The 16,656-nt window shown below is 38.0% G+C and overlaps 1 protein-coding gene across 3 annotated transcripts in view; it reads left to right on the forward strand.

The window, feature by feature from the left end:
• The window catches only part of CNTFR (ciliary neurotrophic factor receptor), a 1,195,985-nt gene that overhangs the window by 1,168,277 nt on the left and 11,052 nt on the right, over positions 1–16,656 (forward strand). The gene's annotated exons all lie outside the window — the stretch shown is intronic.

The following is a 16,656-nucleotide window of genomic DNA, read 5'->3' on the forward strand; positions in this document are numbered from 1 at the left end:
AAAGGGTGGAGCTTGGCAAGCTTTAGCTTGTACAATGTCAAATTCCGGCTTCATAAGTATGTCTATCTTATCTCTTTTGCTGTTAGGGACAGATATACATTAGCTTGGGCATCAAGCAATCAGTTTGCAGTTTGTTACAGTGTTGGGGTTTTACAGCCTGCAAGATGCACTTTCTATTGGCAGTGGAAAAAAAAAACAATTTGATAGAGTTACACTAAATAAATGCTAAATATAATGATGTAATCAAAGCATACTTTGGTTTTGTTTAATATAACTTTATATTAGTTGTTTAAATATTGTTGAAATGAGTGTAAAGTTTTAGTTTATATTAAAATGTCAGTAAATGAAGGTTTGTTACTGCTCACATATAGTTAGACTGAAATCTTATGAGCACAAACAGATAAAAATAGTTTCAATCACATTTGTAAAAAATAAAGTTATATATATTTCAAATTACCCAAAACGTTCATTATATAAATGCAATCTCGTCGCCCATCGAGCCGATTCACAGTCTTTTTCCAGGCAAGTGAATAACATTGTAAATTCAAACGGTGCATGTACATTACCTGCACTAGAGCGTAATGCTGGAGTTCCTGTGGAGCTTGATATTGCGCATGCCCAGTATGTCTCCAAAAAGCTCTGTCTATCAAGGAACGCGCACCCTTGGCACTCAAGGAGCTGCGCGGTCGACTCATAGGGGATAGGTTAGGAAGATGCAGCTTAAAAAAAATACATTACCGGCATTGGGTGGCCAGAGTTCAGAACATGAAAGTGAGTTTCATTAAGATTTTAATAATGATCTACAATGTTTGCAAAGGTGATATAAAGCTAGATCGTTATATTTACATTTAGAAATATTTAAAGAAAAAAGCTAGGTTTACTGTCCCTTTAAGTAATGAGTTCTGTCATGTAACTTTCCCTTGTATAACCTCTTAAGGACATATGACAGAATTTTTCCGTCATAAAACAATTGAGCAAACTGAAAGCTGTGTCCTTAAAGGGATAAACCATTGCTGTGTGGAATAATAACAATGTTAAAGGGACACAATACCCATATGCTGAAAATGTTTGAAAGTGATGTTGCATAACTGTAAAAAGCTTACCTCAAACTTTCTTCAGCTCACAATAGCAATTGTTCTGTGAACAGTTATTCTTCAGCTACTGATAACTGCTTTATTAGTGCTGAAGTCACACTTTGCTTTACTGTGATCTCATGAGATTTCACTGAAATCCTGTGAGATTTTGTGTTAAACTTCCTGAAAGAGGGAACTAACGTGATTGTGCTGCACATACCAGATCAATGTTTCCATTGCAAGTCCCAGGGCTTCTACTGAGGACATTTTGAGGTAAAATATTTTGATGATATTTTCTACAATGTTTGCAAAGGTGATATAAAGCTAGATCGTTATATTTACATTTAGAAATATTTAAAGAAAAAAGCTAGGTTTACTGTCCCTTTAAGTAATGAGTTCTGTCATGTAACTTTCCCTTGTATAACCTCTTAAGGACATATGACAGAATTTTTCCGTCATAAAACAATTGAGCAAACTGAAAGCTGTGTCCTTAAAGGGATAAACCATTGCTGTGTGGAATAATAACAATGTTAAAGGGACACAATACCCATATGCTGAAAATGTTTGAAAGTGATGTTGCATAACTGTAAAAAGCTTACCTCAAACTTTCTTCAGCTCACAATAGCAATTGTTCTGTGAACAGTTATTCTTCAGCTACTGATAACTGCTTTATTAGTGCTGAAGTCACACTTTGCTTTACTGTGATCTCATGAGATTTCACTGAAATCCTGTGAGATTTTGTGTTAAACTTCCTGAAAGAGGGAACTAACGTGATTGTGCTGCACATACCAGATCAATGTTTCCATTGCAAGTCCCAGGGCTTCTACTGAGGACATTTTGAGGTAAAATATTTTGATGATATTTTCTAGTCAGCTTTTTACAGCTGCATCACTCAAGTGTTTCAACATTTGGGTATCATGTCCCTTTAAAGTAACTATTTAACAGGGTTTAATTACAAGACATCACTGTTGTGCTGTTATAAAATAACATATCAGCCAAGTCTTAAAGGGCCAGTAAACATAGAAAATAATGTTATATAATTCTGCACATATTATATTAGTGCTAGCTTTATACAACCTAATTTTGCCTGTGAACTTTTATTAAAAAACGTATTTTGTCCACAGACAACAAGGCTAACCACGGTCAGAATGTTAGTATATTGTTGATGATTTTGCAGCTGTTCTCAGCTTAAGATCATGTTGAACAGATATGCAACAGAGTTAGCCTTGAGAAGTCAGCAGGTGTCATTTAAATTCTGTGAATTAGAAATTGCTAAATATTCAGAGTTAGATTACATGAAAAGGGGACAAAATAAACAATGAGAATACATTGCAAAGTTGTTTTATTAAATACTGTATAACTAAACATTTTATAGTCAATTCTCAAGTTGTTTACTGTCCCTTTAACGTCCATTTGCCATTGCTTTATCACACACAGACATTCTAATTGTCCTCAGCAAAAAGAGATTAGATAAGGGGGAAATAGTTTTCAATATGGCGGCACCCATTGCTTTATAGCAACACAGGGGAATTGCAAAGCCCATCATTTAAATTACAGCAAAAGAAGAAAACACATAATGAAAGTCACTTGCAGCGTTTTTTTAGATAACGAGTTTGCAACTGATATTACAAGTCATGTTAAAGCGCCTTAACCAGAGAACGGTTAGCGAGGCCAACTTCGCTTGAGCGCAGCTTACACTTTCAATGGATATTGCAACCGCGCTAAATTATATATATATATATGTGTGTGTGTATATGTTTAAAGGTATAAATATGTATGTGCACCCATACATACATATATTCTCATAAATACATAAATACACATATATATATATACACTTTTGAGCCCTTTCTGGTCAAATAGCTTTAAACATGTAATATCATTTTTTTAATTGTGTTTGTGAATAGAAAAAGAAAAAATGCCCTTTTTATTTTAAAATAATTTTTATACAGTATATATACATGTATATACACAATATACACATATATATATATATATATATATATATACACTATATATATATATATATATATATATATATATATATATATTTATATATATATATATATATATATATATATATATATATATATATATATATATATATATATATATATATATATATATATATATATATATTAGGGTTGCACCGATACTATTTTTTTTAGACCGAGTACAAGTACCGATACTTTTTTCGAAATACTCGCCGATACCAATTACCGATACTTTTTTAATGTCATGTGACAGTGTCCCAAGCACAATACAGACTGATTTAAGATAGCTTCTTTATAATTATGAAGAACTGTAACTCAAAAGATATTATGAAATAATAAAACAGTTTTATTTGCTTGTTGTCACAAAGTTGTAAAAATTTGAAGAAATTTCACAGAACATGTTTATAAATAAAAATATTACATTAAAATATATTCATAATAACAACAATAAATAACAAATGTAATATCACAACCAACCAAAAGTGCAATGCAGTAAAAAATATACCAGTGCACTGTTTAAACATGGAGAACAACACTATGGGCTAGATTACATTTGACTAGTAAGCTTTACCATGTGCAACTCCATTAAAGTCTATTGCGTTGGAAATGTGAACAGAGCATTGGTAAAGCTTACATATCAAATGTAATCTAAATCTAGTCCTATTATTGTAAGATGTGTGTTCATAGCATTTAACTTAATATTTTCTATGAACACTCTTCCTGCAATTACATAAGCTAAGGATGTTCCGCAGAGTACATGTTTTGAGCATAATTGTGCAAGAGAAGAACTAGCAGTATAACAGGCAATCTAGCAATTATAATTATTTTTGAAAAGTTAGTAGCAAGTTCTTTTTAAGGAACAGAAGCATCTCTGTATGCACAGCTATACATCTGTTTCTGCTATCAGTAATGTCGTTTAATGCTAAGCTGAACAGTCTCACTTTTCACACTACTGCATGGGGCAGAAAGCTATTTTTGAGCCATTTTAGCCAGAGCTGGAAACCTCAGTTTATTAACTACCCAGTACTTCAGGGGTTTGTCTGAACAAGGTACAGTGATCTTTCTTACAATAATACAATACAACAGCAATTTGTATTGGAAGAACAGAAGTGAACCATTTTTAGTTGAGTCTCCACTACAGCTTAAAATGAAATGGGAACATGCAGTTTGAAAAATCTCCACAAGATAGAGTATGGGTAGGAAGTGCAGGTATCGGTTTAAGTATCGGTGCATTTGCATGAGTACAAGTACTCATGCAAATACTTGGTATCGGCACCGATACCGATACTAGTATCGGTATCGGTGCAACCCTAATATATATATATATATATATATATATATATATATATATATATATATATATATATATATATATATATATATACAGTGAGTGCAGAATTATTAGGCAAATGAGTATTTTGACCACATCATCCTCTTTATGCATGTTGTCTTACTCCAAGCTGTATAGGCTTGAAAGCCTACTACCAATTAAGCATATTAGGTGATGTGCATCTCTGTAATGAGAAGGGGTGTGGTCTAATGACATCAACACCCTATATCAGGTGTGCATAATTATTAGGCAACTTCCTTTCCTTTGGCAAAATGGGTCAAAAGAAGGACTTGACAGGCTCAGAAAAGTCAAAAATAGTGAGATATCTTGCAGAGGGATGCAGCACTCTTAAAATTGCAAAGCTTCTGAAGCGTGATCATCGAACAATCAAGCATTTCATTCAAAATAGTCAACAGGGTCGCAAGAAGCGTGTGGAAAAACCAAGGCGCAAAATAACTGCCCATGAACTGAGAAAAGTCAAGCGTGCAGCTGCCAAGATGCCACTTGCCACCAGTTTGGCCATATTTCAGAGCTGCAACATCACTGGAGTGCCCAAAAGCACAAGGTGTGCAATACTCAGAGACATGGCCAAGGTAAGAAAGGCTGAAAGATGACCACCACTGAACAAGACACACAAGCTGAAACGTCAAGACTGGGCCAAGAAATATCTCAAGACTGATTTTTCTAAGGTTTTATGGACTGATGAAATGAGAGTGAGTCTTGATGGGCCAGATGGATGGGCCCGTGGCTGGATTGGTAAAGGGCAGAGAGCTCCAGTCCGACTCAGACGCCAGCAAGGTGGAGGTGGAGTACTGGTTTGGGCTAGTATCATCAAAGATGTGCTTGTGGGGCCTTTTCGGGTTGAGGATGGAGTCAAGCTCAACTCCCAGTCCTACTGCCAGTTTCTGGAAGACAACTTCTTCAAGCAGTGGTACAGGAAGAAGTCTGCATCCTTCAAGAAAAACATGATTTTCATGCAGGACAATGCTCCATCACACGCGTCCAAGTACTCCACAGCGTGGCTGGCAAGAAAGGGTATAAAAGAAGAAAATCTAATGACATGGCCTCCTTGTTCACCTGATCTGAACCCCATTGAGAACCTGTGGTCCATCATCAAATGTGAGATTTACAAGGAGGGAAAACAGTACACCTCTCTGAACAGTGTCTGGGAGGCTGTGGTTGCTGCTGCACGCAATGTTGATGGTGAACAGATCAAAACACTGACAGAATCCATGGATGGCAGGCTTTTGAGTGTCCTTGCAAAAAAAGGTGGCTATATTGGTCACTGATTTGTTTTTGTTTTGTTTTTGAATGTCAGAAATGTATATTTGTGAATGTTGAGATGTTATATTGGTTTCACTGGTAAAAATAAATAATTGAAATGGGTATATATTTGTTTTTTGTTAAGTTGCCTAATAATTATGCACAGTAATAGTCACCTGCACACACAGATATCCCCCTAAAATAGCTAAAACTAAAAACAAACTAAAAACTACTTCCAAAACTATTCAGCTTTGATATTAATCAGTTTTTTGGGTTCATTGAGAACATGGTTGTTGTTCAATAATAAAATGAATCCTCAAAAATACAACTTGCCTAATAATTCTGCACTCCCTGTATATATACATATAGATATATATTTTCTTCTTAAATGGAAAGCGTCCACAGCTGCATTCATTACTTTTGGGAAATAAAAACCTGGCTACCAGGAGGAGGCAAAGACACCCAGCCAAACGCTTAAATACTCCTCCCACTCCCCTCATCCTCCATTCTTTGCCTTTCGTCCCAGGAGGTTGGCAGAGAAGTGTCAGAATTTAATTTGTCTCTTATGGAGGGTAGTACTCTTCGACATGGGACAGGAGTTTTAAGTAATCCTATCAGTCTCTCAGTAAGGGCTTGGATGAAAGTTAGAGTCCGGAGATGCAGGGAGAGTCTTTCTGTGAAACCATCCCGACTCATGTTAACAGCTCCTCAAGCAATCGACGTTGTCGAACTTCGCTCCGCTGCCTGCTTTCTTCTCTCAAGTCCATGGCGGAGGCGATGCTACTATTCGTCACACTTGAAGGGCCGTGTTCCTGTTCCACAGCGTTTTTACGTTCTTTGTGAATGTACTGTAATTCAGATGTTTTCCCGAGATGGTCCGGCTGGGTGTGGGTTCTGAGTGACGTTGTCAATTTCAGGATCTAGGTGGGTATAGTTGCTAGCTCCCTAGGCTTAGAGGCAGAGGTACTAGGATTACACCTCCTTTGGGTTCTGGGTGTAACCTCTCCTTCTCATGGGGCGTTGATTGAGGTTTTGTGTTCAACCTTTTGGAGACCTTTGTGTAGGTCTGGCGACTTAGGTTGCTTATAGCGTGTCCTCAGCCTGGGGGTTGCTTTTTGCAGTCTGTACCTTTGTTGGTTGTTTCTACTGCTAGCCAGTATCCTCTGTGTCGTCGTGATGTTGACTCTGTGTTCTGACTCAGGGTTTTTCGTCTGGGTCTGTTACACATTTTTTGTGATTGGATACTTTTGTATTCTATTAGGGTTGCACCGATACTATTTTTTTTAGACCGAGTACAAGTACCGATACTTTTTTCGAAATACTCGCCGATACCAATTACCGATACTTTTTTAATGTCATGTGACAGTATCCCAAGCACAATACAGACTGATTTAAGATAGCTTCTTTATAATTATGAAGAACTGTATCTCAAAAGATATTATGAAATAATAAAACAGTTTTATTTGCTTGTTGTTACAAAGTTGTAAAAATTTGAAGAAATTTCACAGAACATGTTTATAAATAAAAATATTACATTAAAATATATTCATAATAACAACAATAAATAACAAATGTAATATCACAACCAACCAAAAGTGCAATGCAGTAAAAAATATACCAGTGCACTGTTTAAACATGGGGAACAACACTATGGGCTAGATTACATTTGACTAGTAAGCTTTACCATGTGCAACTCCATTAAAGTCTATTGCGTTGGAAATGTGAACAGAGCATTGCTAAAGCTTACATATCAAATGTAATCTAAATCTAGTCCTATTATTGTAAGATGTGTGTATATAGCATTTAACTTAATATTTTCTATGAACACTCTTCCTGCAATTACATAAGCTAAGGATGTTCCGCAGAGTACAGTATGTTTTGAGCATAATTGTGCAAGAGAAGAACTAGCAGTATAACAGGCAATCTAGCAATTATAATTATTTTTGAAAAGTTAGTAGCAAGTTCTTTTTAAGGAACAGAAGCATCTCTGTATGCACAGCTATACATCTGTTTCTGCTATCAGTAATGCCGTTTAATGCTAAGCTGAACAGTCTCACTTTTCACACTACTGCATGGGGCAGAAAGCTATTTTTGAGCCATTTTAGCCAGAGCTGGAAATCTCAGTTTATTAACTACCCAGTACTTCAGGGGTTTGTCTGAACAAGGTACAGTGATCTTTCTTACAATAATACAATACAACAGCAATTTGTATTGGAAGAACAGAAGTGAACCATTTTTAGTTGAGTCTCCACTACAGCTTAAAATGAAATGGGAACATGCAGTTTGAAAAATCTCCACAAGATAGAGTATGGGTAGGAAGTGCAGGTATCGGTTTAAGTATCGGTGCATTTGCATGAGTACAAGTACTCATGCAAATACTTGGTATCGATACCGATACTAGTATCGGTATCGGTGCAACCCTATATTCTATGTTCAGTCACTGTGTGGACTCTGTCTTCAGTTGTCTTTTACTGCTTGCATGATGTTGGAGAGAAGACTTTCTCTGTCTCTCTGCCTGGCCTTATTCCGGGTTCTGCTTGGTCTAGGCGTAGCCTTCTTTTCTCTCTTGGGCCCATTTGGGTCTTTGTGAGCTGGGCTCATTATTGGAGGTTTCCTTTTATGGATTGTGGTGACCTTTTGGTGTCCTTCGGTTCTCCTTGCCTTGTCCCTTTGGGAGTTTAGGCTGGTGTCCCCTTCATTAGTGTGAGGGGTGTGGTGAGGGACCGACTGTTGGGTGACGGTGTCTCCTGGAGGACTGTTGGCTCAGTTGAGTCCGATTTGCAGTCTCTAAGTTTGGCTTTTGGACTATCGGCGGGTCAGTGTCCTTGGGGCCTTTCCTTTTAAAGTTTGTTTATTGTTGGGTAGGGGTTCAGGCCTGGTGCCCTTAGTATGGGCCGCCTATTGTACCCTCCCGTCTTGGCATTCAGTGTCCTCTATAGCTTGGGTATTGTTTTCCCAAAAGTAATGAATGCAGCTGTGGACTCTTTCCATTTAAGAAGAAAAACATAAATGATGCTTACCTGATAATTTTCTTTTCTTCTGATGGAAAGAGTCCACAGCTCCCCACCCATAATATTTTTGTGGGGTGTCCTTATTTATTCTTCTGGCACCTTTCACCTGATATTTCTTCTACTGGTCCTGGGTTCCTCGGCTGAATAACTGGGGGATGAGGGAAGTGGGAGGAGTATTTAAGCCTTTGGCTGGGGTGTCTTTGCCTCCTCCTGGTGGCCAGGTTCTTATTTCACAAAAGTAATGAATGCAGCTGTGAACTCTTTCCATCAGAAGGAAAAAAAAATATCAGGTAAGCATAATTTATGTTTTTACAAAAAAAAATAATAATAATAAAAAAAAATTATATATATATATATATATATATATATATACATACAGTCAGTATATATATATATACAAATATATATTTAAAATAAAAGAATGTTTTCTTCTATGTGAAGAATTTAAAGCATTCCTAACTCACTTCAGGTTTAGCTCAGTTGGTCTTACGCAGTGTCGGGTTAGCTCGCGAGCAATAAATGTTTGTTTGTTTTTTACAGCGCGTCTAGAATTTTATAGGGAGAAGTTAACGCAGTATCCGAAGTTCTGAAGTTAGTGCACATCTGTGTTTTGCTTGATCTTGTAATACGCTCTCTAATACAGCCACGATAATTTTTACTTTGAGCGCAGTTAGTGTGTGAGCGAAAAAAATTATTTAGTGTGCTACTTGTAATCCGGCCCTTTATAGGTAATATGTAAATATAGATTCCCATATGCTCCCTCAGGTTATGAACAAAGTGATTGCTCTGCAGAGTTAAACCATTGCTGCAGCAGGTACAGTGGCAATAGGGCCCAAGTGCAGGGAGTCCATAGCAGCCGGTCTTTACATAGACTTGTATATTAATAGTAAGTGTTAGTAATAATATACAGCATCGCCCAAGTGCAGGGAGCCCATAGCAGCCGGTCTTTACATAGACTTGTATATTAATAGTAAGTATTAGTAATAATATACAGCATCGCCCAAGTGCGGGGGGTCTATAGCAGCCAGTCTTTACATAAACTTGTATATTAATAGTAAGTGTTAGTAATAATATACAGCATCGCCCAAGTGCGGGGGGCCCATAGCAGCCGGTCTTTACATAGACTTGTATATTAATAATAAGTGTTAGTAATAATAATACAGCATCGCCCAAGTGCAGGGAGCCCATAGCAGCTGATCTTTACATAAACTTGTATATTAATAGTAAGTGTTAGTAATAATATACAGCATCGCCCAAGTGCAGGGGGCCCATAGCAGCCGGTCTTTACATAGACTTGTATATTAATAGTAAGTGTTAGTAATAATATACAGCATCGCCCAAGTGCGGGGGGCCCATAGCAGCCGGTCTTTACATAGACTTGTATATGAATAGTAAGTGTTAGTAATAATATACAGCATTGCCCAAGTGAAGGGGACCCATAGCAGCCGGTCTTTACATAGACTTGTATTTGAATAGTAAGTGTTAGTAATAATATACAGCATTGCCCAAGTGAAGGGGACCCATAGCAGCCGGTCTTTACATAGACTTGTATATTAATAGTAAGTGTTAGTAATAATATACAGCATCGCCCAAGTGCAGGGAGCCCATAGCAGCCGGTCTTTACATAGACTTGTATATGAATAGTAAGTGTTAGTAATAATATACAGCATTGCCCAAGTGAAGGGGACCCATAGCAGCCGGTCTTTACATAGACTTGTATATTAATAGTAAGTGTTAGTAATAATATACAGCATCGCCCAAGTGCAGGGAGCCCATAGCAGCCGGTCTTTACATAGACTTGTATATGAATAGTAAGTGTTAGTAATAATATACTGCATTGCCCAAGTGAAGGGGACCCATAGCAGCCGGTCTTTACATAGACTTGTATATTAATAGTAAGTGTTAGTAATAATATACAGCATCGCCCAAGTGCAGGGGCCCATAGCAGCCGATCTTTACATAGAATTTTATATTAATAGTAAGTGTTAGTAATAATATACAGCATCGCCCAAGTGCAGGGGGCCCATAGCAGCCGGTCTTTACATAGACTTGTATATTAATAGTAAGTGTTAGTAATAATAATACAGCATCGCCCAAGTGCAGGGGGCCCATAGCAGCCGGTCTTTACATAGACTTGTATATTAATAGTAAGTGTTAGTAATAATATACAGCATCGCCCAAGTGCAGGGGCCCATAGCAGCCAATCTTTACATAGAATTTTATATTAATAGTAAGTGTTAGTAATAATATACAGCATCGCCCAAGTGCAGGGGGCCCATAGCAGCCGGTTTTTACATAGACTTGTATATTAATAGTAAGTGTTAGTAATAATAATACAGCATCCCCAAGTGCAGGGGGCCCATAGCAGCCGGTCTTTACATAGACTTTTATATTAATAGTAAGTGTTAGTAATAATATGCAGCATCGCCCAAGTGCAGGGGGCCCATAGCAGCCGGTCTTTACATAGACTTGTATATGAATAGTAAGTGTTAGTAATAATATACAGCATCGCCCAAGTGCAGGGGGCCCATAGCAGCCGGTCTTTACATAGACTTGTATATTAATAGTAAGTGTTAGTAATAATATACAGCATCGCCCAAAGGTCAGACGCCCCTGCAGACCCTCTATCAGTTATGTGCCCACATCAGACCAAAGGTGTGTCAGCTGTATGCATACATCCGATCTCAGGTAAGACCCAATCTATTCAGTTTGACATGCTGGATTAACCAGTTACAATACAGGACAACTGTCACCTCTATTTACAGTGTATGTTATTGATGTGTGCTGCTTTTGGAATTAGACTATAATGTAATATTTAGCGAGGTGATGAGATGTATATGACATGCGTAAGTTCTGGGGTACAAACAAATGCTCTATAATTTGTCAGAACAAAATGCTGGGTAAGAAGACAAGATCTGACTCACAAGAGTACCAAGCAGGGCCACAGAGTCGGTTATTTGTTGCAGCAAGAGAAGATTCTTCTAGCGGTCACCCAGTACAGAAGGTGACGACTAAACTAAGGAAAGCAAACGCTCATTATATAGATTACACGAGATAGAAAAAGATTGTGTCCAACCGAAATATCACTGGCATAAAAATACTGCAGACGATACTGAGCTTCACAACGCTGCGCCCAACAAAAGAACGAGTTATAATGATGCAGTTCTGCTAGCAAATATGTACAATGTCATCAGTGCAGTAAGGTTTATGATTAACCCCTTGTAGTAACAATGGGGCATATGTATCAAGCTCCGAACGGAGCTTGATGCCCTGTGTTTCTGGCGAGCCTGCAGGCTCGCCAGAAACAGCAGTTATCAACCAGCGGTCACAAAGACCGCTGCTCCATAACCTGTCCGCCTGCTCTGAGACATCGCCAGAAATCAAGTACGATCGGGTTGATTGACGCCCCCCTGCTGGAGGCCTGTTGGCCGCGAGTCTGCAGGGGGCAGCGTTGCACCAGCTCGCCGTATTCAGCTAGGTATGTCTGACCTGATCCGCACTGTTGAATCATGTCCGACAGACCTTGAAAACTAGAGGCCAATATCTTGTAGTTCTCTTGAAAGCCAAGAGTCTGAATATTGCTTCCTCTGGTGATTTTTATAACTACACATCATTATAAACAGACATATTAGTGCAGGAGAATCAGAAGCATATACTGCATATGTATGTACAGCCAACAAAGCCCAGAGATCCATGCTAGCCCACAACAGATGTTTGCTATGAGAGACAGACTTCAGACTATGGGGCTGATTTACTAATGTGCCAATTGGCTGCTAGCAGGGGGTGTCAATCAACCCGATCGTATCCGATCAGCCTAATTGCTGTCCGCCGCCTCAGAACTGGCGGACGAGTTAAGGAGCAGCGGTCTTAAGACTGCTGCTTCTTACCTCCTGTTTCTGGTGAGCCTGAAAGCGCCTTAATAAATCGGCCCCTATGACAGTTGGCAAACAAGTGTTCATAAAAAGTTTAATAGTTTAAGGGGTAGTAAAGACAAAATTAAACGTTCATGATTCAGATAGACATGCAGTTTTAAATAACTTTCCAAATGATCTAATTTGCTTTGTTCTCTTGGTAACCTTTTTTTTATAAAGTATACCTAGGTATTCTCAGTAAGAGCAGTGATCTACTGGTAGCTAGCAGCTGATTGGTAGATGTATGTCATTTGACCAACTCATGTGTTCAGCTAGGTCACAGTAATGCATTGCTTCTCCTTCAACAAAGGATACAAAAAAAATAAGAAAATCTGAATATAGTTGTAGATTTGTAAGTTGTTTAAATTATTTATCCTCTATCTGAAACATGGAATGAACATTTTTGGTTTTATGTCCCTTTAAGTTGACAAAGATCAAGAGAGTTGGGGGAAAGTGCTTTTTTGTACTGTCATGGGCTGATATCCTCTGCTGTCCCCATAGCAGCAGTAGCCTCTGCCATCAGGAAATACAGATATTGCAGTATATATTGAGAGCAAACTGTCTTGTTATAACTGCTTATTACACTCTTTCACTGCCAGCACACATTGTGCAAGGTGGAGTGGGAGTCTAGCAGGGGGAAAGCTGTTTGCAGAGATCTAACAAGCTATATATCATAATTATCATCAGCACTGCTCTGTAATTGACTCGAGGGGCACAGGGGAAAATCCTGCTATTCAGAGCAGAATGTGAATTACAGTCTTTAGAAATAAATAACTGGATGCGGAGCATGAAATATGTGTTTCCCAATGTGTTTTGCCAGCTCTAAAATGTAAATGAGTTGATCTGGAACACGGATCTGGAGTCTGTATTAAGAGTGATGAGGCTCGCAATGCAAATTGTAATATTAAGCATGTGAAATATTGGATTTATAATGTGTATTTCCAGTATGGATTGCTCAATTTACTGTGCAGGTTTCTGAGCTAATAGCAAGAATTTGTAGTAAGTGATAATGGGGATGTGACTTTATGTGCATCCATTTCCTGCACCTGGTTGGCAGGGGACGTTGTTTCTACCCTTTGTCACCAAATTTGTCTACCAGAGATATTTATATTCATATCATATATACATTTTAATTAGTTATTTTTAATATATCAGATGTAAACTTTCCCACATCCTAAAATTCCAATTATGTTTTAACGACAGATATTTATACTTGATGCACATAAACGAGGGCATTTTAAAAGGAATTTTGTAACTGATATTACTGTGCTAAAAAAATTATTTAGTTTTTTATGCTCCACTTATAGAGTTGAGATAATTGAGTTTGTATACTACAGGCCGGTTGTGCACAAACATGCATTTTCCTTTTCTTTTCTTTTGTCATTTGGAAAAGCTGTTTAAAGGGACAGTCTAGGCCAAAATAAACTTTCATGATTCAGATAGAGCATGTCATTTTAAACAATTTTCCAATTTACTTTTATCACAAATTTTGCTTTGTTCTCTTGGTATTCTTAGTTGAAACTTAACCTAGGAGGTTCATATGCTAATTTCTTAGACCTTGAAGCCCACCTCTTTCAGATTGCATTTTAACAGTTTTTCTCCACTAGAGGGTGTTAGTTCACGTATTTCATATAGATAACACTGTGCTCGTGCACGTGAAGTTATCTGGGAGTAGGCACTGATTGGCTAGACTGCAAGTCTGTCAAAAGAACTGAAAAAAGGGGCAGTTTGCAGAGGCTTAGATACAAGATAATCACAGAGGTTAAAAGTATCCTATATTATAAAAGACAAGTGTTTGTCTGAAGCCGTCATGCGCAGTACAGACAAACACTTGGCCTTAGACAGCTGATCGCACGCGCACCCACCTGACCTGACAGCAGCGCGAGGACCCGGCAAGTGGAAGAGCACAGCTGATCGCACGCGCACCCATCCGACCTGACCGCAGCGCGAGGACCCGGCAAGTGGAAGAGCACAGCTGATCGCACGCGCAGGGGTGACAAACAGCAGCGCGAGGACCGGCAAGTGAAGGCGCACGAGAGAGAGAGAGAGAGAGAGAGAGAGAGAGATTAAATATAATATAACACAACACTAGTATTATTATAACTGTGTTAGTTATGCAAAACTGGGAAATGGGTAATAAAGGGATTATCTATCTTTTAAAACAATAACAATTCTGGTGTAGACTGTCCCTTTAAGCCTGTACTGAAAATACAAATACTGCAGTATTATATTTAAAAAATGCTTGCAAACAAGAATCATCAGCAGAAATTAACCACCCAGTGGTGGTGGGGGGAGAGAGCCCAGACCATTTAAAAGGGTTTTCTATCATCATCTGTGCATACAATGAACTATTATCAGCTACTTGCCTGAGTAAATTGTCCTTTTAAGACAGTTCACAGATATATATATAACAAAGAGCATAAAGGGAGTTTTGAGTTTGAAGTTATACTGATGCATTGTGCCAGTACCAAGGTTATAGATACAGTGCAAGTCTAGCAGTGGCTCAGTAGGCTGGGCACTCATATCAGGCTGGTTATATTGTGTGTACCAGGAGAGAAGAGATGATATACATGTCTAGTTCAGGTAGTAAGCCTTTGTTCTATCAGGGAAGGCAAAGCAGAGATAAAAACGGTCTTAAGTAGGGATAGCGAATGTTTGTAAAAATTTGAAATTTAAAACGGATTTTGATACATTCGTTCGAATCAATTTTACATGTTTAGAAAACATTCTAACGTTCTATTTTCCAATTTTCATTTTCCAATTTTTCAATAAAATTGTTGCATTCGAATTTGAAATAGTATTTCTAGTCTAATACTGTGTTTTTAAATGTAATTTTCGAAAGTGACATTTGAATTCAAAATAGTATTTCTAGTCTACAACTGTGTTTAATAAATGTAATACTTGAATTTGAATGTCAAAAACTGTAAATAACATTCGATAATAGAATTTTTAAGAATATTCGTTCTTATCAACATTCTATTATGTAAGTAGAATTTCTACAATAACATTCGTTCTAACATTTGAATACAAACACATTCGCCCATCCCTAGTCTTAAGGAGGTTCAAAGACAGTCTAAAGGGCACATTATGGTTCAGGGCTGTGCCTAGGGCAGCACATTTTGAACAATAGTTCTGTGACATGATGTGTTCTCACTCCCGTGTTTTCTAAATGTCCATGTCACCATGTATCCATAAATACAGGATGGGTACAGGGTGTGAGTGCCCCATGTGGGAGCAATTGTGACTCTATAAAGCAAGTGGGCATAAAGGACTTAATAGTTAATAAGAGCTGTTTTTATATTTTAAGATGTGTTTTATTTACGTTTCAAATCTGATTGTGTTCAGACAACTGAGTGTTGCCTCAGTTCTATTCACCTATATAAAACTTTTGACTGCGGTCAAAGGGAGATACCAGGAGCTATTGCTCTGGATAAAGGGATGTCCTGCACAAGGGAAGTGTTCTGACGGAGGTGCTCATTCTGAATACCAGGTCCGTCACATAGGCTAATGACACTGATGCATGGTAAAAATACAGATACATAAAACAGACTAAACAAAGCAAATTAATAGTAGAGAAGGCGGGGGCTGCTCTCAAGAGCTTGCAATCTACAAGTTGAAGGAGACAAAAGATATGGGGTAGCTTGTTATGTTGATTTGTGTAAATAAAGAACTAGCTTAAACATGGTTAAAGTTTGCACATCTACATATATTGTCCACTGGCTGATAAGGACAAAGCCAACAGATTCTATTGGTGACCAGGCAGGAAATAAATAAATATTTGTTGCTGCATAAGATCAGATACGTGTGATGCAGACAGTGGGGTGTAATGCAGAAAGACACATTTTGGGTTTGATGAAGTGAATGCATGGTATGGCTCAGCACATAGCTGTATGAGGGAGTGACTTTACTAAATGTAGATTGCTGAAAACTTTACCGATTTATTCCCTGTATATAAGATTGTAATAAGATTGAACACCCATTACCAACTTCTCAGGACAGTTTACTGTTTAAATATTACCCCCCCCCCTCTATTTGGGTGCCATATAGTGGCCGTGTCAGCATTTCAATCTCTCT

The sequence above is a fragment of the Bombina bombina genome, chromosome 2, assembly GCF_027579735.1.
Source record: "Bombina bombina isolate aBomBom1 chromosome 2, aBomBom1.pri, whole genome shotgun sequence".
Taxonomy (NCBI): domain Eukaryota; kingdom Metazoa; phylum Chordata; class Amphibia; order Anura; family Bombinatoridae; genus Bombina; species Bombina bombina.